This window comes from Triticum aestivum, chromosome 1D (genome assembly GCF_018294505.1).
Source record: "Triticum aestivum cultivar Chinese Spring chromosome 1D, IWGSC CS RefSeq v2.1, whole genome shotgun sequence".
In the NCBI taxonomy this organism is placed as follows: domain Eukaryota; kingdom Viridiplantae; phylum Streptophyta; class Magnoliopsida; order Poales; family Poaceae; genus Triticum; species Triticum aestivum.
In genome coordinates, this window is record NC_057796.1 from 187,859,357 (window position 1) to 187,882,695 (window position 23,339).

Sequence of the window (23,339 nt, forward strand, 5' to 3'; positions counted from 1 at the left end):
GATCACCAAATCCCCTCCAATCCCCAAGCCGTTTGGGGGAGAAAAAACACTAGCGCCCAACAAGGCCTTAAGAATTCCCATGCCCTTTTTCTCAAACCGCCAAACAGGCTGTTAGGGCATGGCCAACACTCCTATATGGACAGATGCCCCGTAGGTCCATGTAGATTCAGATGCCAGGTGGAGGCAAAGGCGTAGCCTCGCAGGTGCCAGGTGCATCCTGCAGAAGAAGTAGCCGCTTGGTGGAGAAAAGAAGGAAATCAGGAAAAAGGATGAGAGAGAACTGGATTGCTAGGTAGGTGCTGTGAGATTTGTATGTAAAAGATTGGAATAGAAAAGCAAGGAGATAAGAGAGAAGGGGTCCATATTACTGCTGCTTGCATTGAGCATCGAGCAATCATACGATGGTTTCACCTCAGTTTGTAGATGTGCCAGGGTGAGGCAGCTGTTTGGTGATGCTTCCATTGTTCATGCGAAGGGCGAGTCACAACGGACCACGAACGAACATGTGTCCTTTTCCGAAACTCCCCGAGGCGGTGCATTGGCACAGCCAGTGGCGGAGAGGGGCTACAAATACCCCGGCCACGTGACGCCACCGGATGCAAACCTATTTATATTCTCTCCTTAATTCCCCTTCCGTCTCGTCCGCCTCCTCCTCCCCGTTTCCCCTCTCTCCGAGCTGCAGCCCGCCTCGCCATCGTTACCTCCCACGCAAACCCTAAGCCTAGGCACCGCCGCCGCCATGGCCAGCGGCAACGTGTCCACCGTCTACATCTCCGTCATCGACGACGTGGTCGCCAAGGTTCGTGAGGACTTCATTACCTACGGCGTTGGTGATGCCGTCCTCAACGAGCTCCAGGCTGTAAGTTCTGCCGATTTGCCGAGCCCCTTGTACTAATACCTGTCGAATTGCTGGTTAATTTGTGCGATTTGACGGTTGCCTTTCCGATCCGGCTGAAAACCCTAGCTCTGGGAAATGAAGATGCTGCACTGTGGCGCAATCTCAGGGAACATCGACCGCAACAGGGCTCCCCCCGCTTCCGCTGGAGGCGCTCCTGGTGCCGGCGCGACCCCACCCGTGCACGACCTCAACGTGCCCTACGAGGCCACGTCCGAGGAGTACGCCACCCCAACCGCCGACATGCTGTTCCCACCGGTGAGGCAAAATCCCTCGATTATCCCTCCAAATTGGCCGCGATCTATGTGGTCGACATGCAGGGTGTTGATGGGGTTGGTTGTATTTGGTTGCAGACGCCGCTGCAGACCCCGATCCAGACACCACTTCCAGGGATTGATACAGGGATGTATAACATACCCACGGGGCCGTCGGACTATGCCCCATCGCCGATCAGTGACATGAGAAACGGGATGGGGATGAATGGGTCTGATCCAAAAACTGGCCGTCCAAGCCCTTACATGGTAAAGTGAATTTGTACCTTTTCTGGTTTGTGTGTGGAGGTGATTTTGTTTGTTTTAGTTGAGATTGATGTTTGGAAGTTTGTTTTGCAGCAACCTCCATCGCCCTGGATGAATCAGAGACCACTGGGGGTTGATGTGAACGTTGGTATGTGCCTGTGTTATGCCCCTTCTTGTTCTCGGCATGCCTTCAGCTTTGTCTGGTTGGAGCAATGTTGATCGAGGAAAGCAATGATGGTTTGGACAATTTTAATTGATGTACAGCTTACGAGGAGAGCCGTGAGGACCCAGACCGGATGATGCAACCTCAGCCACTGACTAAGGTGAAGAATGAGCTTACAGCACTGTTGTAATTTCTTTTCTTCCTTTTCACCAGTTATTAATATCTGTTCTGTTTTCAGAGACATCGGTCCTGCTGATTTTTTCTATTGGGTTACTATTCTATACCGTAGTTAGCTACAAAGCAATGGTCTGTTTTATTCCCAATTGTTGCCTGTGTGAAAAGAAAGAAGGCCAAAACTGCCGATTGTCCGTCCTGATACAGGGGGGACACGTGATACGCGTATCCCGCAGTATCCTATCTTTTTTGAATTAAAAAACGAAATTAAATCGGGCTATGGCCTAGATACGGCGTGGACATGGTGGGGACTCGCAGCCAGCCTCCAGCGACCATGCCACTGCCCAACTCTCCTGCCGATGGCAACCGTGCGGAGGAAGATGGCAAGGCGACCGATGAGGGAGAAGCTCCGGGCAGGGAGAAAGATGGGGACTGCAGCGGTCAGCGAGGAAGAAGATTTGGGCAGACTTAGAGACGGTGATGGAAGCTGCCGATGCAAGAAGGTACATGGGCATCGGAGGCCAGAGAGCTACATGGGCTCTGAGTGGACTGCTCAAAGTCTTTCATCAATAGAAATGCGACAACATATAACTAAAAAAATCTCTCATCTAAAAATTATCTTTAAATATTTATTGCATGATGTCTATTTTTCTAAATACTTAATATACCTTGACGTATCCCTGAATTGCTGTTTTCAAAAAATGCCGTATCCCGTGTCACCGTAGTTGTATCCCTGTGTCTGTATCTCTGTATCAGTGCTGCTTAGGTAGCTAGTAACCCACGTATCTGGAGTTCTCAGCACATTAATAACTTCCGCCAAAAAAAGGACACATCGGTTACTAGCTATGTGACAATTGTGTTGGCTTTTTCAGTCTGGAAGGAACAATAGAACTTGTGCTTATTGCTCTGTCTGAATGATATTTAGGAATATTTGGCTGAGGATCCTTCCACAATACCAACTATATCTTTTACTAGCTTCTTCACCTACATCATTTGTACAACAGTATATTTGAAATAATTGCACCATAAAACTATTTCATTGCATACATAAGCACATTACTCTGATGGCACCATGTCTTGTTGATGTCATATTGGTTAAGCAAGAACAATCTCATAGTCAAGTAGTAAAGCATCTATTTTCTATGTTGCTGCTTTTATTGTTCCTGACCTTTGGGTTGTGATAGGCAAATGTAAACAAAGTGGATTTAGCTTGGCATATGGTGAAACGAAGATCCATAGGATTTTTCATAATGCTTTGTATACTGGCGTCAGTCTGCATGTTGTTATTTGGCAGAGCAATTTTGACGGCTCTATTTGTAATGAAATGAAGTTTCACTTGTTTTGTTGCAAGTTATGTGTTCTCAAATGTACCTCCATCATATATGCAATCTGAAGCTCAACATTTCTTTAGCAAGAACATTGAAATGGTGTACACATGTAAAAATACATATCAACTACATGCAGTTATCACACAAACGTGTGAAACTAGTTATGGATTGATTGCATCTTTAGACCATGAATTTTATCTTTGCTGAATCGTTGTAATCCAAGTTGCCTGATTATCAGCTAATGACAGAAGTGTTGAATCCATAATAAAATAGTATTATCAGAATCCTGATTTTTACTATATATGCTATATGCATTTATGCGTAGTTCATTTCAATTTGTAGGATTTTCTGATGATGTCTTCTGGAAAACGGAAGAGGGATGAATATCCTGGTCAGCTTCCTTCTGGTTCATTTGTGCCACAACAGGATGGATGTGCAGACCAGGTTGCCGAATTTGTGGGGTCAAAGGTACTGTTCAAAATTCTTTATAATATTTTTTTCACTTCTTAATTACTATGAGCGTGTGGGGTGGATATTTGATGATAGAGGGACTGTTTTATTTGTGTTACTATAATATTAGAGTTTGTTTGGATGGAAGGTGGTTTAGAAACAACATTATCCGAAAACCACAATATTATAACATGCAGGCATGGAATGCCACGGTATAGAGACACTACAGTAATTTACACTATGAAAAAACCAATAGGTGTTTGGCAATTGTTGTATTAAGTAGAGTGTTATGTTTTGTTTTATATATTATGTTAACAACTAACCGTTGAAAGGAATTCAAATAATTTCATGTGATAACGTGCACAATTTGGCTTAGCTTGTGTGTTAACACCGGTATATTAAAAGAACACTAGTATCACAATTCATGGTTACATATCTTGATCAAAGTATCTTGTTTGTAATCAGCATCGAATCTGTGTAACCAACCGAGGCAAGAGACGCACACAACTCATTCTGTCGATTCGATGCATATATGCATACAAGGCCATGGAACCAATTTTGACCCTGTGCATAGACTGGCTGTGACTGCAAAGAACAGAAATCGACATATCTCATAACTATGGTACATGCTATAGTTAGGAAAGAAATGAATTAATTAGTACCATGAAACATCACGAGAGTGCATGGTTAACCATGCCTTATGACCTAAGCCCAGAAGAGACACAATGGGCGTGAGAGGCCAACATGACGCAAAGCATTTTTGCAGTTTTTTGTGAATAGCATGGTTTTGTGAAAAAACTTTTATTCCCTCCACCCAGAAATATAGCGCCTAATTCATTTTTCAATGTTGCCTTTGGCCATCGATAAGATTAGTAATATATGAGATGTATGATATAAAAATTATATCATTAGAAACTTCTTTCACATACGAATATAACAGTATGGTTTGTGTAACATGCATGTCATATAACATTACTAACCCATAGTCAAAAGGCAACCTCGAAAACTGTATTAGGCCCTATATATTTGGATGGAGGGAGTATATTAAATGCTGTAGTTGAAGATACCCAGGTTTCTCTTGTACCATAGTATTTTTGTGGTATCTGAAAAAGAGGCCCGGGCCTCTTTTCTCTAAACCAAACCGAGAAAAATCGTGGGGCAGAGCGCTCAGCCTGTTGACGTTGCCTTCTATGTCCAGATCAGAAGATCTCAGATGCGATTGCCGTCTCCTCTGTCTGTCAATCTATCTGTTAAATGAAGTGTAATCCATCTCCTGTTATTAGGCGTTTCATTTTTAGGTGATTAGTTTTTCTACGGACACTGCTGTCGGTTGGGATGACAGCACACGCTACTATCCAACGGCCTTACACACTTCTATCAGGTGGCGGGCTGCTGATTACGGGAGTAGCACATGACTCAAACGAAGCTTGCCCATGGAGTAGATCGATTGATCGTTGGAGCACACTCATACGCATCAGGCTAAAGGCTAGCTAGCGGAGTGATTCTATGTGTCCATAGGTGCACCTACATGCACAAATGATTTTGCCCCGGCTAGGAGAGAACTTGAAGTGCATGGCATAGCTGCATGCATGGGGCGGCCGTTTCTACACGCACATCAGTTCCTTGAGTGTAGCTGAGTTAGGTGCAGCAAGTCAAAGCTAAGGCCTAAGGTATTCATTGCGCACACATTGGAAACTTTAGGTTTCGAATTACTATGACATCGGGTGGTTATGCCAAAACTGAGAAAAACAAAGGTTTTTATCGTAGTATTCATTGCCCACACATTGGAAACCTTGGGTTTCGAATTACTATGGCTTTGAAAAAACTGTGTTACCAAACTAGGCTATGTTTTTGATAGCAAAGTATTGAAAAACTACAAAGTATAGAAACACTAGGCTATGTTTTGATAGCAAAGTATTGAAAAAAACAAAGTATAGAAAAACTACAGTAATTTAGCCTGTAGGTACAAAACATCACGGTTTTGACATAACAGGGTATTTTGGATTATTGTGAATACTGTGGGCCTTTTTGTAAGAGTGTGTATGGAAAAACGTAAAATTAGCTAACAGCTGTTTGAAGCAGTTGCAAACGTGCGTGTTGCTAGCTAGCTAGGCATTGTAAACTGCTAAACGGCCATGCACAAAGCACCGGCATGAACAAACTAGTACAACCATGCACTTACTAAACGGCTAAACTGGATGCGCCATGCACAAGCTCGGTGTTACACTCTCCAAAGGGGAGGATGCAGTCGAACTACCACAACATGCCAGCGCGAGGAGCTAGAACCTGATGGCGTAGCTGGCAGCACAACAGGTGGCGAAGCTGTCTGTGGATGGGAACGGGAACGGCTTGGCCTTTTTCCGCGTCACCGTCCAGGGGCATCAGGAGCTGCGCGTGACTAGAACCGCATGACCAATCTCGACTCCCTGCATTGGATCTGACAGCCGCATGCGCTTGCTCTTGGGACGTAAGCAACCTGACTATCCCGTATGTGGAAGGGCGGCAATAATAAATTCGCGCTACTGAATAGGATTGTATTCTTGCTGCTTGATTTTTGGTGAGCAAGGTGGTTCCATTCGTCTCGGCTGGCACGGAGGCATCATATAGAAGCGCATGACCAAGCTCGACACCCTGCATTGTATCTGACAGCCGCATGCGCTTGCTCTTGGGACGTAAGCAACCTGACTATCTCGTATGTGGAAGGGCGGCAATGATAAATTCGCGCGACTGAATAAGATTGTATTCTTGCTGCTTGATTTTTTGGTGAGCAAGGTGGTTCCATTCGTCTCGGCTGGCACGGAGGCATCATATGGCGTCCCAGGTGGAGTTGCACCATGGGGTGCTGGGCCTACCGCGTAGTCCTACAAATAGCTGCGCTGAGCCGCCACCACACCATGGACGGAGCTGAGCGAATGGACATGCACGAGGGGGAACGGCACGGAGGCAGGAGGAGGGAGGATAAAGGACAATGGGCTCATCTTTGTTCTCTCGGCTGCTGTCTCTTAGTTTCTCCATGGCTGCCAACAGTAACATCTCTAGAGATGAGAGGTCGGTGGTGTCAACATGGGACGAAGGCTGAGTTGTTGCGAGTAGCTAGCAAAGAAAATAACGTGTGACATGCTCGTTTTTTTTGCTTGTTGGGATTCTTTATTTTAGAAAGAGGAAATACCCCGATTTTTGGAAATACTTCTAGTATTAGTACCTAGGTTTTTGGGGGTAGCCAAACTATGTATAGTATTCTCAGTATACTTAGAAAATACTTTGTTATCAAGCAGGGCCTAAAAGTATTTAATACTAGAGCTTTGTATAAAAAACATAGTATTTCAGAAATACTTTGTATCCAAACGGGGCCTTAGTTAATTGACAACTGGTATTATTATGATTATGGACTAGGTTCATTGAGTTTGTTACCTGTGGGCCTGTTTGAGTTGGGAACATTCTTTTGTGTGAGCTTTAGTATTTACTTCAATTTGTACCAAATACCTAAGCTCACAAAACCCCCAATCCAATGCTATATCGATGACAGCAATTTCATTTTCCTCAACTTGGTACTACCTCTGTCTATTAACTAATTTGATTTGAATAGTCTAGATTTATATCAATATGTCATCTAGTTGCCACCTGAATAATATAGCAATACCTCATAAGTTGGCTGTTTAATAATTTTTGTTATGTGCTAGTTCATCATCTGTAAACCTAATATTTTTTGGTCCTAGATCAAGTTCCCAATCACTTCACATATTGATATGCTCAGTGTTTTACTAGGATGTTGCACGAATGTTTTTCTTGAAGTGCCTGCTAAATTATGAAAATGACATGATGAACTTAATTTTAAAGAGAATTGCAACTAATCTGGTTGATATATGTTATGTATTGTAACCACTGAAGGATCAAAGGATAGTATCTAAGCTGGCAATTTTTGGCATGCAGGCCCGCACTTCATCCATCTTTACGCTAATATATTAGTACATCACCGGACACTCTGTATTTACTATTTTAGCACAAAAGTTCAAATTTGGATTTCAGATTTCTCTACTTTTTCTAAATGTCTTGGAGTTTCCTGCAAAAGCTCCCTATTGCTTAGTGCTAATACTGGACGCTGACGTATTGTCAACGCTAACACATCAATGAACTTAGTGCTAATACTGAGTTTCTATTTGTGTTCGTTTTCGGAAGTTCATCCTCCTTTTTTGGCTCTTTATTTAGGATAACGCACAACAGGTGTGGAATTCCATCATGAACAAGCAAGAATCAGTAACAAAGACACTTTCTATCGAAGAAAGCACAATACCACCAGTTCTTCCTCAACGGGACGGGATACAAGATGATTATAACGATGTATATAACTCTAGACCTCGACCAGTCTATCTTGCACCTTCAGATTCTTTGACTAAACATGATTCTTTTATGTTTCAGCAGTTTTTCTTCCCAGGAGTTCCAACCGAAGACTACAATACCCCTGGGGAGTCTTGTAAGTTTCTCATGAATTGTGGACATCGGTCTGAACCTTAACACGTAAATTTTTTTATGTGTCGAGTGTTCTTATCATAATCATATTTTGATGTCTTAGCGGAATATCGAACTCCCACACCTGCTGTTGCAACACCAAAGCCAAGAAACGATACGGCGGGTGGTGATGATGATGATGATGATGAACCTCCTCTTAATGAAGATGATGATGACGATGACGAGATAGATGACTTACAGGATGGCGATGAGGAACCTAACACGCAGCACCTTGTCCTGGCACAATTCGACAAAGTAATACTGCTTCCTTTTTATTTAGATAATGTTGGCTCAACAGTATCTGCTTTACCTCTAGTTTCAGGCCCTTATGTCTTATCTCTTTTGCTGGTTTACTAGGTAACAAGGACAAAGAATCGCTGGAAGTGCACTTTGAAGGATGGAATCATGCATTTGAATGGCAGAGATGTTCTATTCAACAAGGTGGGTATCATAATGTTTTGGTCAAACTTGTGAATGTATGATTTCCTGATCTTTGGATCTGTCGTGATACAAACATGATTGAGCAATTGAACTGTTGTTTCTTGCTACTTGGTCACACACCTGGACTTTGTAAGCAATAAGTTATAATTCTTCAGTGCTCTTCACTTGATGCAATGCTCTTCTTGCTGACTCTGCGTTACTGTTTGCAGGCTTCAGGAGAGTTTGATTTTTGAATTTCATGGTAAAGATGATATTTTAGGTGCCTGCTGTATCTACTTGTCTTAACATAAGGAAGGGAAGGTGACAAAAGGCTGGTGCTGTGGCGAGTTTGGCACTATGATCATGTGTCGTGTTTTCCTGTTGAGGCTTGCTTCACCCAGTTGGTTTGTTTACCATAACTCATGTCACTGTAAAAATGGTACAGTTGGGACGGTTGTGGATATTTTCTTGAGATGCTCACTTAAAGCTGGTGGAACGATCATATCTCATATAAATCATCCTTTTCTCGTCCTATTGTAGGTGATATTAGGAACTAAGTCGTCAGCTCGTTGATTTAGTGCTGCTCGCATGGCTTGAATCGAATTAAGCTTTAGTCTTTCTGAGTGGCGTCAGATCGCGTGAATCTGTCAATGAGTCTAGCGCCTTTTGCAGTCTGGTTGTAAAACTGGGAGCAAGGCCTCCTGGATCGACCGTCCCTCCCCTCGTCTCTCTGCCTCTCAATTCTTCGCCACCGTTGCCGCCCCCTGCTACAGACCGATGTCACCACCTCAAGCCCGGATCCCTTGTTGCTGCCTGCTGCCCCTGATGCAAAACAGCCCAGCCGTTGCAAGCCGGAGTTTGCTGGTCACCGCTGCTGCAAGGGCACGAGGGGGCGACGACCAATGTTTCAAAGGAACGCCACCGAGGATGCATGCTGCAGGGCCTCGTCGGAGCACAAACTACTGCTGTGATGTCGAGTTGCGAGACACGCCGACGACGCATCAAGGTGCCGCCGCCAGGGTCCCACAAGGCAGCCAACTGATGTCCAATCGTTGTTGTGCCAGGGTCCTACAAGGCAGCCAACTGATGTCCAATCGTTGTTGTGCACGCCTGCGAGACATGTGGTGCTGCCATGGATCTTCGCCAGGCCGCGGCCGCGTTGCTGCGTTGGCTCTTTGGCCATTGTCGTGTTGCAAGCTACTCCCTCCATAAAAAAATATAAAAGCGTTTAGATCACTACTTTAGTAATCTAAAAACTCTTATATTTCTTTACAGAGGAAGTACAAGGCTAGCGACCACCGCTGCAGATATCGCAAGGGTCGTACTTCGATGTTTTGCTAAGAGCTGGCCGGTCGGGCGCGGCTATTCCCTGGAATCACATTGATGCTGCGTTGCAGCTTGCTTGGTCGTGGCGAGCTCGCCCGCGTTTTGCTACGAGTTGGTCGGGCACGACTACTCGCCGGAGTCATATGGTTCGCTTGAGCGGCGAAGTAGCAGCGGCTAGACGCGGTGGCACCGGTAGTGCTTTCGAGGAGAGCGCTGGTTGTGCTATGATCTGCACCACCAACGCACTCGCGCATTGATGTGTTACGACAACGTGGGAGAACAAAGTAGCGACATCACTGCTCAGTGCGTTGACCAAATCGGATGGCTATAGTGTGTGTAGTGCAGAACAATCGGACGCCCGTCCACCCGACTGATTTCCCGTGGATATCAGTCGGTTGACGCATAGCAGGCGCTTATCCTATTTCATACTCCCTCCATCTCGAATTAAGTGACGCGAGTGGCCTTTATGCAAAAAAAAAAACCTTTACGTTTTTACTAATCAACCCACATTCCACCTTCATTTCTCTCGGCTCACTCTCTGCCCCGGTCGGCAGTCTGCTCTCTCTTCTTCGGCTGGTCATTGCTGTGCTCCTCGTGCCTCGTTGCGGCCCCCTCCGCCTTCATGCGCCTCGTTGCGGCCCTCTCCGCCTTCATGCGCCTCGTTGCGGCCCTCTCCGCCTTCATGCGCCTCGTTGCGGCCCCCTTCACCCTCCCACGGCCAAGAGGTAGCAATTAACTGAAAACTTTCTCTGTTAAACCGTTTTCTATAGCTCATTTGAGTAACAGTTAACTGAAAACAATACTGAAAATTTAGCTAATAGTTAACTGAAAACTATTAACTGAAAATTCAGAAAACTGGTTAGAGAATTTCTGAAGATTTGAGTAACTTTAAACTGAAAATTCAGTTAACAAAACTGAAAATTGATTTGACGTATCTGTTAACTGAAAATCCAGAGCAAAGTTCAGTCAACTTACTCTTATTTCTTTAAACATTGTTTAAATTCAGTTACACTACTCATCACTGAAAACTGATTTGAGCATGTCAACATTTACAGGATGATTAATTTGATCCATGTTACAGGATATAAACTCATGATTAATTGAAAAATAAAAACACTAAAGGCATCTAATTTCTGTACGATACACAATTTAATGTAAATACCTGTGTCAAGTTTAAAGTGAATTTAACAGTACTGTCTTGATGCATGTTCGAACCTTAAGTTAACTTTACTGTTAAACTTTAAGTTAAGCAAATTTACTACCATTTTAATAGTGGATATGATAGGTTTACTTCTTGTTTCCATGCTTCCATGTTAAAATGCCGCTGCGGGTTAAAATGTTGTTAAATTCAGTTAAAGTGTTCCTGCTAGGTTTGCTGCGGTGAAGTAGTTTACATCCAAGCAAAGTTGTTTCTGTCATTGTACTCCACTTTCTGACATTGGAGTACAAAGTTCTTATACAATTCAGTTTGAATTCAATTCCTCAGTTTAAATTCATCTTGCATTGAGTTAAAATGTGAAAACCAGCAAGCTACATGGAGTATCGTAAAATCTGCAAATTCAGTGAGCATTGTAAAACCACTTAACATTGTAGAACCAACAAGCTACATGAATAATTCTGACAACAAGATGTACAACAAGTTTTTGACAACGTGTGAATAATTGTTGAACAAATGAACAGTGGAAGTCTTCTGATTGCTGTAGATTGCACCAACATGGATGTTATTGTAAATTGTTGTAAATTCTGGAGTACTCTTCTGATTACTGTAAGTTTGGCATGAATAATTTGTTGGGAAACGTAGTAGAAAAAAATCCGCCCTACAATCAACCAGGAACACCATGAAGATGCAATCACGGTTTAGATCGGATCGTTACCAACTCCGAGTTGTAGAGGAAGAAGAAGAGTCATCGTAGATCATACTTGAAGTCCCTCGAACTGTTCACGAATGATCCCTTGAATGGAAGACCTAAAGCATGAACTCTCCATAGATTGCAAGTGTACGGTCTTCACGATCCGGCAGCGCTTCGCTGTCCAGAGCTAATCGTTGCCGGAGAATTAGAAGGAGGAGATTAGAACCACACTGGGCTTCTAATTATGAGGATTAGAGAGGATCTAGATCTAGCTCTAATTGGATCAACTAGAACTAGAACTAGAGAACTAGAGAAGGCTAAAAAACTTGTATCGGCAAGGGCCAAGTCCTCAAGTTTATATAGGTCGGAAGGAGAGGAGGGGGCGCCACACAAGGGGGGAAGGTTTCCCTCCCCCTTGCGCCAGCCTAGGAGAGGGATTCCCGCTCCAATTCGTCCTCCCCTTCCTTCTCCAAGAGGGAAGGGGACACCACCTCCTATTGGGCCCATGTGGCCAAATATCCTTTCCCCCACTTGGCCTTTTACGACCCATTGATATTTGATTAAATATAAAAGCCTCCTAGCTATTATTAGATCCTTTTATTATTATCTTAACAACTCCGAAAACATTTTTCACCTATATACTCCATTATTTATCGATATTACCCGGTAAACCCCGAAACCCTTCCGGTGACCCTAGAACGCTTCCAGTTCCTCTCGAAACTATTTCGAATATTAATGAAACTATTTTGTAAATATTTCCTCATTACTCATGTCCTACTAACACTGGGCAGATCGTGATTACCTTAAGGTTGTGAACCTGTAGCTTCGGTAAAACATATACATGAATAAAAACACCTTTTCTTTCAATGACCGATAGCGGAACCATGGACATCCATATCGATCCCTATGAGTACATGAATGACATTCGAGCGAACCTTTGGTTATCATGTGCTATTCCCTTTGCTTCCAATACTTCACAAAACCCGAGGTGAAATATATCGGTATCCTCTTGAGTCATACACATGCTCATTATATCGGTCTCTTTGTTACTAGTTTTTGTTCTTCTTTCTCGTTGACATGTTCCAGTGTCTCTGTGACCTAGTCACGTATGTCTGGCTAGACGATGATGGATGCCGTCACACCAAGAGAGCCATAAGAATATCTCCATCGTCGTATGAGCAAATCCCACTCTTGAGGTATCTAGTCCATTGTCAAACTTTTCGATGAACCTGTAAGTTGTCATTATGATCAACATGTTACAGATGATGTTTGAGCAACCCCAAAGTCCATCGTACAGTAAGAAGTGACTACGATACTCTCATGGTCAAAGGAACTAAATCACACGTAAACTCTCCGTGTTATAGAAATTGACTTGTGACAATTGTATCTCAAAGTAAAATAAACAAGTTTGGGTCGATTCAATACGATCGTTCTTCTAACGTCATATTATAAAAGTTGTTTTAGGACTATCGTTACACTCATCTATATCCTAAGATCCGGAAAACATGATCACAAATAACACTTGAGCTAGTATTAGAGGCGAGACTAGGAATCTTATTTTACGGTTTATCATTCCACACATGCATATGAGTTTTCCACTGAATCTCACATTCCAGGATCATAACCGTTCATAGAATATAAACTCTTAATTATGAATATGGAAATATAATAATATTGTATTATTACCTCTATGGCATATTTCCAACAGATTCTCACTTGCACTAGAGTCAATGATCTAGTTACATAGTTTCTTAACACCCATGGCTATCCGGTGTTGCTCATGCTTTGTTCGTGGTAGAGGCTTCGTCATCGGGTCTGGCACATTCAAATCCGTGTGAATCTTGAGTACTTCCACAAAACCCTTGTCGACATACTGTCGGATAATGTGATACTTGCGTTCGATATGTCTAGTCTTCATGTGGGATCTTGGTTACTTTGCTTGAGAAACGACACCACCATTATCACAATATAGTGCCATTGGGTTCATTGCACCTGGACCACACCAAATTCTACAAGAAACTTCTTGACCCAGACCGCCTCCTTCGAAGCTTTGGAAGCCGCAATATTTGCTTCCGTCATAGAAACCGCAACAGTGTTCTGCTTTAAACACTTCCAAACTACTTGTTGTAACACACAGTACGCCACTCTAGTGCCAAATAAAAAAATTCTACCGCGCACACAAGATCATGCTGCTGGAAATGGATCACGGGATCGGGTTTACCACTAGACGCACAGTCACCGCAGCGGATGCGTGTAGTCGATCTCCCGAGGCATCTCCTCCTCGCATCGTCGATCTCCCGCGAATAGCGAAGTCCCGTGAACGGTGATCTCCCGCGAACGGCACTTCGCGGTTACCTCGAACGGTTCGTCCAAGCACTGCAGATGCGATGCCTCTAAGGTATCCACACGTATGGGGAGTAGCGTCGGGCGGCAGACTGCTAGGTCCGGTCGCGCGACATGGGCGTTGGGAGTTGTGGCGGCGGCTGTCCGGGGTGGGAAATGATCAACCCTAAGTGGTGCGCCCACTCCCCTTTATATAGACCTCCAGGGTGGGCTCAACACTTGAGACCATAAAGAGTCTACATCCATTTTCCACTCGGATTCAATCCCAATGGACTGCAGCCCCTTAAGTGTGCAACCCCATAGGTTTACGTACACATGGACATGACCAGAGTCGATTGTTGGTAGTGGCTCCTAGCAGAACGTGCCAACTCCCATGTGTGCATAAATTCGTTTGACGAACCTCGACAATGTGTCATATGCAACATTCCTTTTGCCTCACGATATATCTTGTCAAGCTCAAGCCGAGTACAAATTCCCGAACTGGGTTAACACTTAACCCAAGTCGCATGGCCATGCTTTCTGAATCTGATCACTCGAGAGGGCCCAGAGAATATCTCTCCAAATAGGAGGGGCAAACCCCATCTTGGTCAGCCATGTCTCGCGGCATGTCTCACGACTCACCCGAAAGCTACCTTTATAACTACCCAGTTATGGAGTAGCGTTTGATAGACCCTACTTGAGCCGATCCTCATCCCGAGAACATGCGAGGACCTTAGGTCTAGGACATGGCATAGACATTGTACTTGATACTAACAGGTGTCAATATATCACTGCATCTCAAAGTGGGTCTGTCTGACTCGGTGATCTCCATCCCCGAGGCCATACTATTAGTTTAGCATCTACATGCACATGACTTGTGAAACATAGTCATCAACAGAGTCGTATACTAGCCAAGGGTATGTGTTCACATAACCTTATCAACTAGGGACCATTAGAACGATCATCATAGAATACATAGTTCCACAAACAAGTTACATACCATTGATACATATCATTGATGATGTTCAAGGATAATACAAAAGACTCATGAATACATAGGGAAATACCATCATCACATATCTGCCTCTAGGGCATATCTCCAACAGTCTCCCACTTGCAGTAGAGTCAATCATTTAGGCATCGTATGCCCATGGACGTCACATGCACCTCATACTTTGGTTGTGGGAGAGGCCTTGTCAATGGATCAACAACATTTGCGTCCGTGTGTACCTTGCATATGTTTACATCACCTCTCTCGACAATGTCACGAATAAGGTTCAAACGCCTGAGTATGTGTTGGGTTTTATGATGGCTCTGTGGTTCCTTGACTTGTGCGATAGCACCACTATTATCACAATAGAGGTCCATTGGATTGGACGAGCTCTGAACACACACGAAGATTAGAAATAAAATTATTCACCCAAACACCTTCTTTTGCAGCTTCAGAAGCTGCAACATACTCGGCCGCTATTGTAAAATTAGCTACCGTATCTTGCTTGGAACTCCTCTAGCTCACTGCCCCTCCATTCAAAATGAACACAAACCCAGATTGCAATTGACTATCATCCCTATCAGTTTGGAAACTAGCATCGGTGTAACTCTTTAGAACGAGCTCATCCTCACCTCCATAAACCAGGAATATGTCCTTAGTTCTTCTCAAGTACTTAAGGATATTCTTAACCGCTGTCCAGTGACTCTCACCTGGATTAGCATGGTATTTGCCACTATGCTTAGAGCAAAGTTAACATCGGGACGAGTACATACCACAACATACATGATGGACCCGATAGCCGAAGCATACGGAATACTATCCATGCGTCTTTGCTCATCAGGAGTCGACGGACTCTGAGTCTTGCTAAGACTAATGCCACGCGACATGGGCAAGAAACCCCTCTTGGCATCTTGCATGTTGAACTGCTTCAACACCTTATCAATATACATACTCTGGCTTAATCCAATAAGCCTTCTCGATCTATCTCTACAGATCTTGCTTCCCAAAATATAAGCTGCTTCTCCTAAGTCCTTCATCAAAAAACTATTTTTCAATGAGTCCTTGATAGATTCAAGCATTTGAACATCATTTCCAATCAGCAATATGTCATCCACATATAAGATCAGAAATGCGACTGAGCTCCCACTGACCTTCTTGAACACATAATGATCACAGTCGTTCTTGAAGAAGCCAAACTCTTTGACCGCTTCATTAAAATGAATGTTCCAATTCTGAGATGCTTGCCTCAATCCATAAATGGATCTTTGAAGCTTGCATACCATGCTAGAATTCTTTGGATGGACAAAACCCTCGGGCTGTATCATATACACGTCCTCGGTTAAATTTCCATTATGGAAAGCATTTTGACATTCATCTGCCATATCTCATTGTAGAGAATGGTTTGGTGCATCGATAATGATTGATCATGCACTAGGCACATATATATAGGTACAAGGGGTGCGACCGGTGTCTTGTCTCCCAAGATACAAATAAATACGGAGGGAGAGAGACACTACAGGTGCGGCATACAAAACCTAGACCTACGTACATGTACACATGTTCAACACCCCCCGCAGTCAAAGCGTCGCCAGCGACGCAGAGACTGGACCGAAAGCCCTCAAACGTCGAGGTGGGTAGTCCCTTCGTCATGACATCGGCGAACTGCTGATTGGTGGGCACATGGAGAACTCAAACACGACTAAGTGCGACGTGCTCCCTGACGAAGTGAATGTTGAGCTCAATATGCTTCATCCGTCGGTGATGGACAGGGTTGGCAGCGAGATACATCGCGGAGACGTTGTCACAGTAAACAAGCGCCGCCTTGGTAACCTCGCATAGCAACTCCTGAAGTAGCTGTCGTAGCCAAGAGCACTCTGCGACGGCATTGGCCGCAGCCCTGTACTCGGACTTGGCGCTCGATCGTGAGACCGTGGGTTGTCATTTAGATGACCACAAAATTAGAGAGGGCCCAAGGTAGACGCAGTAGCCGGAAGTGGAGCATCGAGTGTCGGGACACCCAACCCAGTCGGCGTTGGAGTAGGCGACAAGGATGGTGTCAGGTGATGCCGTCAGGGTGAGACCCATAGCTGTGGTGCCACATATGTACTGAAGGATACGTTTCACCAGAGCCCAATGAGTATCAGGAGGAGCATGCATATGAAGGCACACCTGCTGGACAGCGTACTGAATGTTCGGACGCGTCAGTGTGAGATACTGAAGTGCACCGATGATGGAGCGATAGAAGGGAGCGTCGGACGCCGGAGAGCCCTCGACGGCGGACACCTTAGCCTTCGTGTCGACAGGCGTAGGAGCAGGCTTGCAGTTAAGCATGCCCGCTCGCTCCAGAAGCTCGTAGGCGTACTTCTGCTGGTGCAGGAAGAAGCCAGTGGCCCGGCGCACAACCTCGATGCCGAGGAAGTAGTGGAGAGCCCCCAAATCCTTGAGGGCGAACTCGGTGCCGAGGCAAGCTGTGATCTGCTGAAGGAGCGCTGGCAAGGAGGCAGTCAGGATAATGTCATCGATGTACAAGAGGAGGTACGTGGTAGCGGGACCCTGGTGATGAACAAACAGGGAGGCATCGGACCGTGTGGACCGGAACCCCTGCTGCTGAAGGAAGGCCGCGATCCGCTGGTACCAGGCCCGAGGCGCCTGCTTCAACCCGTAGAGAGAACGGGAGAGCAAGCACACGTGGTACGGATAGTCGGTGTCGATGAAACCAGTAGGCTGCTGACAGAACACCTGCTAGTCGAGATGGACATGCAAGAAAGCATTAGACACATCGAGCTGGTGGACTGGCCAGGCGTGAGAAACAACAAGCTGGAGGACAGCGTGAATCGTGCCCGGTTTGACAACTGGGGCAAAGGTGTCAGTGAAGTCCACGCCGGCACGCTGGCGAAAATCGCGCACCACCCAACGCGCCTTGTACCGCTCGAGAGAGCCGTCGGGGCTAGTCTTGTGTCGGAAGACCCACTTGCCAGTGATGACATTGGCACGGGAAAAAACAAGGTAAAAGAGTTAGTACCAACCTATAGTTGACTGATGTCTTCTTAATTGTGCAAACAAAGATCTTGCTGTTATTCGTAGCAAGTTTCTTTATCCTAATAATCTTTCTGAGTTTCTTGACTTGACTGATATTCATGGACATCTCATTTCCCCATATGCAAAATGGGTCGAATAGTGGGTCTAAACCTCTGACAGCAGGGCCTACATGTGCAAGACCAAATTGTTAAAAACCTAAATATTAGAATGATTCCTGCAACTACACAATAATGTGATATGAGCCAAAGGACCATGCATGTGCAAACCTCGATGGTAAATCTCATTGCCTCCCATTGTTTCCCTACAACACATAATAGGAAGATCTTGATCAGGTTATCTGAGAGTGGGATACTGTCAGTAGAATATGTTAATGAAAAATAAACAAATTGCAGATCCAACAGATTAACTCGAGACGCATGGAAAATCCAGTTAACCAAACCAAGCATGCTAAACAACTTTTTTCTACAATACACACAAGCATGCGTATCATATATTGATAGAAGAAGAGGCAAAGAAGCCGCATACAAGCATTTCAGTCATTACAACGCCAATCACAAGGATTAGCAACCGCATCCACAAAACACACCCACCATGCGTACTACGATACATGCTCGACCTAGACCAACCTCATGCCAATGGCGATGAGGCATATCACAGAGCAACCAAGCCGCTACACACCAACGCCAAAGACCTCTGCAACACTACCAAGACCCAAGGATAACACAAACATTGTTAAACAACTTGGAAATAGAGCAATTGTATATGTTTCTCATGTATTTAGTACAACCAAATTTGATTTATTTCTCACATGCATAACAATACAAATTGCACCCACAACAAATGAACATCTGATTGCAGAATTGAACCAAACAATTAATTGGACAACAGAACAAATGAAACAAACAGTTAACTGAGCACCACATTCAAGAATAAAACATATACTAGAAGATAAGACAGTTAACCAAACCAAGAATGCTTGATAACTACTAGGGAATGTAGCAATTGTTGGACCAAACTGTTAACTGAACATTACATTTTAGAAGATCAAATTGCATATTAACATTACATAGGACAATTCACTAGAAGGCACTGGCGATGGCCTCGAGAAAACACCAGGAACTGTATTTTAAAGTAGCCAACCACGTGGCGGCTTTGATAGTGGCCTCGAAGGCGAGGTGCTCCTCCAAGATCTGGCGGTCGGCATGCATGGCGGCCATCATGACCTCATCCGCGTGTGCGGCCATGATTTGCTTCTCCGCTGCTAGATGCTCCTGAGCTCCTCGCTATACTGCATGCAAAATGGCTGTTGGCGGCGCTTATTTGGAGGACGGGGCAGTGATTTGGGCGGAAGGCGTCGCGTCGTCGGTCGGGGCATGTGGGATGGAGAAGGAGGAGGAGGATGGGGATGGGGCGTGGATTACCTGACTATATCGACAAGGCCACACAACAAGAAGAAGGGTCGCCGATGAGGTGGCGGCGCTGTAAGTAAGCATGAAGGTTTGAACCTGGAAAGGAAGGCGGAACAGGGGAAATGTGGCTTTTGGTCAGGGGAGAGGGCGGGGAGCTAGATATTTCTGCGGTTGCCAATTTTTTTTGCTTGGTGCCGCGAGAAACTGGTGCGAAGTGTGGTTGAAGCGCAAGAGGTGGACCGTAGACGACGAAGATTCTGGCGTAAGCCATACAAGAGGGTGCGCCAAGATATTTTATAGCGCATCGCACACTGATACGTCTCCAACGTATCTACCTTTTCTCACACTTTTCCTCTTGTTTTGGACTCTAATTTGCATGATTTGAATGAAACTAACCCCAGACTAACGCTGTTTTCAGCAGAACTACCATGGTGTTGTTTTTGTGCAGAAATAAAAGTTCTCGGAATGGAACGAAACTTCACGAGGAACTTTTATATAATAAATAAGAATTTATGGAGCCAAGACCTACCGGAGAGGGGCCCCTGGGTGGGCACAACCCACCAGGGCGCGCCCCCTCTCGTAGCGCGCACAGGTGGGTTGTACCCACCTGGTGGCCCCGCTGACCCTGAAACCGACGCTATAAATTCCTATTTTCGGAGAAAAAATCAGGGAGAAAGAATTATCGCGATCCACGAGATGGAGCCGCCGCCAAGCCTTGTTCTTCCTTGGGAGGGCAGATCTGGGGTCCGTTTGGGGCTCCGGAGAGGAGGATCTTCGTTCTTCGTCATCACCAACCCATCTCCATCGCCAATTCCATGATGCTCCCCACCGGGAGTGAGTAATTCCTTTGTAGGCTCGCTGGTCGGTGAGGAGTTGGATGAGATTCATCATGTAATCGAGTTAGTTTTGTTAGGGCTTGATCCCTAGTATCCACTATGTTCTTAGATTGATGTTGCTATGACTTTGCTATGCTTAATGCTTGTCACTTTGGGCCCAGGTGCCATGAACTCAGATCTAAACCGTTTATGAATTCATCATTATATCCATGTTTTAGATCCGATCTTCCAAGTTATAGTCACCTACTACGTGTTATGATCCGGCAACCCCGGAGTGACAACAACCGGGCCCACTCCCGATGATGACCGTAGTTTGAGGAGTTCATGTTTTCACTATGTGTTAATGCTTTGTTCCGGTTCTCTATTAAAAGGAGGCCCTAATATCCCTTAGTTTCCAATATGGACCCCACTGCCACGGGAGGGTAGGACAAAAGATGTCATGCAAGTTCTTTTAGTAAAGCACGTATGACTATTTATGGAGTACATGCCTACATTATATCGATGAACTAGAGCTAGTGCCGTATTGCCCTAGGTTATAACTGTCACATGATGAATATCATCCAACAAGTCACCGATCCAATGCCTATGAATTTATCTTATATTGTTGCTGCTAAGTTATTACTGCTATCATCACTATTACACTTGCTACAAAATTACCGCTATCACTATCACTTTTACTATTGCTGCTGTCACTACTATCAAAACTATCAAACTACTTTGCTACTGATCACTTTGCTGCAGATAATTAATCTCCAGGTGTGGTTGAATTGACAACTCAGCTGCTAATACCTTCAAATATTCTTTAGCTCCCCTTGTGTCGAATCAATAAATTTGGGTTAAACACTCTACCCTCGAAAACTGTTGCGATCCCCTATACTTGTGGGTTATCAAGACCTTTTTCTGGCGCCGTTGCCGGGGAGCATAGCTATATTTGTTGAGTCACTTGGGATTATTATCATATTATAATTATGAAGAATCTGAAGGATCCAAAGACTAAGATGTTTCCCTCAAAGACGAGGGGAGATAAGGAACTGCCATCCAGTTCTTCTTTAGATTCACCTTCTGTTGTGAGTAAACTTGCAACACCACCACATGCTATTAATTCTAATATGTCGCAAGTTATTGATGATTCTACTTCTACTATGAATGATGCTTATGATGATGCTAGTACCTTGCTTGATAATGATGATGTGCCACTTGGTGAATTTCTTGATAAACAAATTGCTAGAGTTATACAACATGATGTTGTTGAATCTGATGATGAACTTGAAACTGAATCTCCTGAAACACCTGCTAGAACTAGCTATTACACAAGTTCTCCCTCCGTCCAGGAAAAGTTGTCCACGACACAATGTATTTAATTTTTTGCAAAAAAACCTCAGAGTTTTAAACCCGTCACGAATAACTCCATCTTCTTCCTTCGTGCTCCCCGTAGCCCGTGCCTCGCAGCCATCATCGGCTTCCCACCTTCGTCGCCGCCCGCCTGGACCTACGCCGTGACCAACACCAGCGCCGCCTAGCGCGCGACCAATACCAGCGCCGCCGCCCGCCTGGACCTGCGCCGAGGCTTCCCACCTGCGGCGCCTGCTGCTACCTCTTGAGCACTGCGTTGGTTTTCCCTTGAAGAGGAAAGTGTGATGCAGCAAAGTAGCGTAAGTATTTCCCTCAGTTTTTGAGAACCAAGGTATCAATCCAGTAGGAGGCTACGCGCGAGTCCCTCGCACCTACACAAAACAAATAAATCCTCGCAACCAACGCGATAAGGGGTTGTCAATCCCTTCACGGTCACTTACGAGAGTGAGATCTGATAGATATGATAGGATAATATTTTTGGTATTTTTATGATAAAGACGCAAAGTAAAATAAAAGCAAAGTAAAAAAGCAAAGGAAATAACTAAGTGTTGGAAGATTAATATGATGAAGATAGACCCGGGGGCCATAGGTTTCACTAGTGGCTTCTCTCAAGAGCATAAGTATTTTACGGTGGGTGAACAAATTACTGTTGAGCAATTGACAGAATTGAGCATAGTTATGAGAATATCTAGGTATGATCATGTATATAGGCATCACGTCCGAGACAAGTAGACCGACTCCTGCCTGCATCTACTACTATTACTCCACACATCGACCGCTATCCAGCATGCATCTAGAGTATTAAGTTCATAAGAACAGAGTAATGCCTTAAGCAAGATGACATGATGTAGAGGGATAAATTCATGCAATATGATAAAAACCCCATCTTGTTATCCTTGATGGCAACAATACAATACGTGCCTTGCTGCCCCTACTGTCACTGGGAAAGGACACCGCAAGATTGAACCCAAAGCTAAGCAGTTCTCCCATTGCAAGAAAGATCAATCTAGTAGGCCAAACCAAACTGATAATTCAAAGGGACTTGCAAAGATAACCAACCATACATAAAAGAATTCAGAGAAGATTCAAATATTGTTCATAGATAAACTTGATCATAAACCCAGAATTCATCGGTCTCAAGAAACACACCGCAAAAGAAGATTACATCGAATAGATCTCCACGAGAGAGGGGGAGAACATTGTATTGAGATCCAAAAAGAGAGAAGAAGCCATCTAGCTAATAACTATGGACCCGAAGGTCTGAGGTAAACTACTCACACTTCATCGGAGGGGCTATGGTGTTGATGTAGAAGCCCTCCGTGATGGATGCCCCCTCCGGCGGAGCTCCGGAACAGGCCCCAAGATGGGATCTCGTGGGTACAGAAGGTTGCGGCGGTGGAATTAGGTTTTTGGCTCCGTATCTGATCGTTTGGGGGTACATAGGTATATATAGGAGGAAGAAGTACATCGGTGGAGCAACAGGGGGCCCACGAGGGTGGAGGGCGTGCCCTGGGGGCGGGGGGTAGGCGCGCCCCCTACCTCGTGGCTTCCCTGTTGGTTGCTTGACTTAGGGTCCAAGTCTCCTGGATCTTGTTCGTTCCAAAAATCACGTTCCCAAAGGTTTCATTCCGTTTGGACTCCGTTTGATATTCTTTTTCTGCGAAACTCTGAAATAGGCAAAAAACAACAATTCTGGGCTGGGCCTCCGGTTAATAGGTTAGTCCCAAAAATAATATAAAAGTGAATAATAAAGCCCAAT

The 23,339-nt window shown here is 44.7% G+C and overlaps 1 pseudogene across 1 annotated transcript; it reads left to right on the forward strand.

The window, feature by feature from the left end:
* Positions 1-581: 581 nt before the first annotated feature.
* Positions 582-8,956, forward strand: LOC123180902 (transcription initiation factor IIA subunit 1-like; annotated as a pseudogene). The gene is made up of 11 exons (XR_006491382.1): positions 582-859; positions 965-1,153; positions 1,249-1,416; positions 1,507-1,561; positions 1,678-1,736; positions 3,421-3,546; positions 7,735-7,866; positions 7,945-7,999; positions 8,099-8,289; positions 8,392-8,475; positions 8,685-8,956. The product of XR_006491382.1 is annotated as a transcription initiation factor IIA subunit 1-like (transcript).
* The last annotated feature ends 14,383 nt before the right edge of the window (positions 8,957-23,339 follow it).